The following is a 4,254-nucleotide window of genomic DNA, read 5'->3' on the forward strand; positions in this document are numbered from 1 at the left end:
CTGGTAAATATTAAGATCAACATGGCTAGCGGCCCAGATGGTCTACCCAATCGTATACTCAAAATGCTGGCCCCCCAAATAGGCCCACTGCTCAAGTGCATATTCACACAGTCACTGCAAACAGGAAATCTACCCGATGACTGGCTGCAGGCAAATGTTACGCATATATTCAAGAAAGGGGACCGGCTCACAGCCGCAAATTACAGACCAGTTTCCCTGACAGTAGTATGTTGTAAACTCCTGGAACACATAATTTGCAAACACCTGTTGAATCACCTGGAAAGGCATAATGTCCTCACCCCGTTCCAGCATGGATTTCGACAAAACCATTCATGTGAAACTCAACTCCTAGTCACAATGCATGACCTGGCAAAATATCATGACCAGAAATTGCAAGTCGATGTGGCAATCCTTGATTTCTCAAAGGCTTTTGACACGGTTCCACATAAGCACCTGTTGCTAAAGCTGGCCTACATGGGTATTACCGGCCCAATACTTGATTGGACCACAACCTTTCTTATGCAAAGGAGCCAACAAGTAGTCGTAGAAGGGGTGAAATCAAGTACAGTTCACGTTGACTCAGGTGTCCCACAAGGCACTGTGCTGGGTCCATTGCTTTTCTTATGCTACATTAATGACCTGCCGTCACATGTAGCATCTACAGTGCGGTTATTCGCGGATGACTGCCTGCTCTACAGGCCTATTAAAAATGGAAGTGACCAAGAAGACCTACAGGGTGGCCTGACTAGACTTCAGGAATGGGCCAACACTTGGGGAATGTGCTTTAATACTAGTAAGTGCTACGTCCTACGAACAAGCAGATCAACAAACCCGCACATTAAAAACTATACTCTATGTGGCCAGGTGTTAAAAGAGGTGACCCACCAGCCTTATCTTAGAGTAGAAATCCATAACAACCTGAAATGTGGCCAACACATTGGCCAAATTGTAACACAGGCAAACCGTTCGCTCGGCTTCCTACGCCAGAAACTGCGACACTGTCCCCAGAAACTGAAGGAGACAGCTTTTGTGGCCATAGTACGTTCTAAACTAGAGTATGCCAGCTCGGTCTGGGACCCCTACACTGATAAAGACAGTGATGCCCTGGAATCAGTACAAAGAAGAGGTGCAAGATTCATTTTTGGAGATTATGAATGGGACAGCAGTGTCACAGAAATGCTCAAGCGGTTGAACTGGGTGGAATTAAGTGAAAGGCGGCGATTGGCTCATTTGGTTCTCTTCTTCAAGATTGTCCATAACATCTCAGCCATTGATGCATCAATGTACCTAAAGCCAGTTAGAAGAAGTGCAACCCGCAAAGCCATCTCTTTGAACTTCGAGCGAATTTTCGCAACTAGTGACACTCTTAAATACTCTTTCTTTCCGAGAACAATCAGAGAGTGGAACTTGCTACCAGAAGAAGCTGTCATCGCAGAAACCGTGGAGTGCTTCCGGCAAATTTTAAGAGACATTTAGCGGGGATCATCCATCCCCAACTGAGCGTGATACCTCTGGGTAGGTTGTTGTGCTCCCTATCTCTGTTTCTTATCCTATATCTAATAGAACTGCTCGGGTCTTGATAGATTGAGTGGGGAGGTTCATGAGATCTTTCTAGAGGGTTATCAAGAATAACTTTTATCCAATGACCTTTTCCCCTCTCTGTCTGTGTATGTGTATTCTCTTGTTCCGATTAACCCAGCCAAATCTTTTTTCTTGTTTTGTATCTATATCTACGCCGGGATCCCGAGTCGAGGCTGATCCTCTTGCTGTAGTCCTGTGTCTTGGATCCTCTATCCTGAGTTCTGGATTAAGTCGTGGACGTTTCGGGTCGTGGCTGAACCTGTCTCTGCGGTCCTGCCTTGGGTTTCGTCATGCTGCTTCCCTGATGGCTTCCACAGGATTGTAGCTGACATCCTCGTGGATTCATCTTCTTATTACAGACACATGAATTTCCTAACATTCGGTCTATATGCTGTAAAATGTATTATCTCTTCGATTTACACACGGCATCTATTGCACGTCTGTCCGTCCTGGGAGAGGGATCCCTCCTCTGTTGCTCTCCCTGAGGTTTCTCCCATTTTTTCCCTTAAACTGTGGGTTTTCTCTGGAAGTTTTTCCTTGTACGATGTGAGGGTCTAAGGATAGAGGGTGTCGTTTTTCTCATACTGATATTCTGAACAATCTGTGCTGTGGTATTTGCTGTAAAGTGTCTCTACTGTAGGCTATTTTTATTTTATATACAGCACTTTGGCTCGAAATAATATCTGTTTACTGCAGAGCTTATTAAAAATGACAACATATTCATGATTGCCTGTACATATTCAGTATCAAATCAAAGTATTAAACATAGGGCGGAGATGTTATTCAATATAAATGTTCAATTACCTTCAAAGGAATATACATTTTATTCATTTTATGTTATTATGTCACAGAAAACGGTTTCAAATATAAGAAAAATATGAGAGAACAAGTTTGTTTTGTCGGGCTAACAAAGACTTATTGGAGTTATAATATAATATTACTCATGGCTCTCCATACAAATGTGTTCATGTTGTTTAAATGGTAATGCCATTAGGGGATTCATTAAAAAGATAAAAGAAATAGCGCCCTGGAACTTACAAAACACAAAGCCTCGGGTGCTGTTTCTTAGGTATAATTAAAACTCAAGACTGAGTCCCTTATCAACACATGCTTATATAAAGGCAAATTACTTTCAAACAGGTGCTTCTTTCTCCCTGGACCTATAGAAATCATATGTTGCCATGTTGCCATGTTGCCAATTCTGATGGCAGAACACCGAACAGCAGGCTCTGAAAGCTAACTTACTGCATAAGACCGTCACAAATTGAGTTCCTTTCTAAGAGCCTCTCACCCACAACAAACGGGTTACTGTAATTTAAGGGGAGATTGTAGATAGAAGCAGAGAATAAGGTTACACAGGATAAAGGTGTTGGTCTTTCTGTGAAGCGGTTTGAGAACAAAGCTCTGCAGTGCACTGTAGTGAGACAGAATAAACACTTTTTTATAAAGTCTTCTTTTAATGTCTAACGGGTGGCTTGCACAACAACCAAAACAAGTTTCCTATATTCATATCGACATATAATAACCTCAGCATATTCCTAAACTTTTGGCTGATGATTTACTGATATGTGGATGGCATTCTGTGAAAGACAGCAGATTGTGTTATCTGCTTCTCGGCAATCGTGGAAGGATTGCACTGGGATAGCGTCCATGATTGGAAGAAGGCAGATTTTCCTCGGGAAGGTGATGGTGATGGATGGCCATTAAATGTCTCATGTGTTATTGGTCCAAAATCCAGAGGTATTCACTTTCAAAAAAACAAAACAAGAGTGCAGCGTTTACTAAAAGAGATGCATAAACAAAACACTGCAAAAAGCTCAATACTCAATGGAAACAGGGACAATAAAAAGTGATGCACACAGCTACTGTAGGGGTGGAGCGCTTGTTGACGTTCAGGGATTATAAACTATTGGCCGGATCAGCCGAACAGACACATGTCCGATCTAATGCAACTGTTTGGACATAAAGCCTGCTTTTATGTTGCCTATAATGTGAATTATTGTCTTTTTTATTACTTAGCTGTTATTTACAGAACATGTGTTTTGGTTTATGATGGCATTGCACTGGACAGCATTATATTATACAATCAATAGGACCAAAACAGATTCAACTCATTAAAATGCAGTCCACTACATCAGCTTGACTTCAATGATTTCTGCATTATTTGAACAACATACCTAAATGTCACAAAGACACAACATCGTAAGATAGTATTGAATTGTGTGATTTCACGGGTGTACCTAATAACGTGACCACTAAGTGTTTATTTCCTATAGAAGTGCACATTTGAATGGTGAATGCACATTGATTTCCATGCAGTAGTACTGCTTTTCAACATCCAACGGGAGATAAGCTGTTATTTATTTTGTCAATTAACTCAACACTGAATAGCAATTCACAAGCAACACAAACTCTTGCATTAATTCCCCTTCACACTTCGCCCCTCCAGCGCTGTTAAGTGTAAAGTATTAATTCTATATTGTAACACATGTCATTACTCCCTACAGAAAAATCTTCCAGGAAGAACAGATGAAGGTTACATTTAACTTGAGCCTGACGAGTAAACAAGACGACAACAGAACACTCAGCCTTCAGAAGCTTTCACCATTTGAGAGCTTTTCGAAAATGGTTCATCACAGCAAATCTCTGTAGGAGAAATAAGGCAACACAGAA

The sequence above is a fragment of the Gymnodraco acuticeps genome, unplaced genomic scaffold (assembly GCF_902827175.1).
Source record: "Gymnodraco acuticeps unplaced genomic scaffold, fGymAcu1.1, whole genome shotgun sequence".
NCBI lineage: Eukaryota > Metazoa > Chordata > Actinopteri > Perciformes > Bathydraconidae > Gymnodraco > Gymnodraco acuticeps.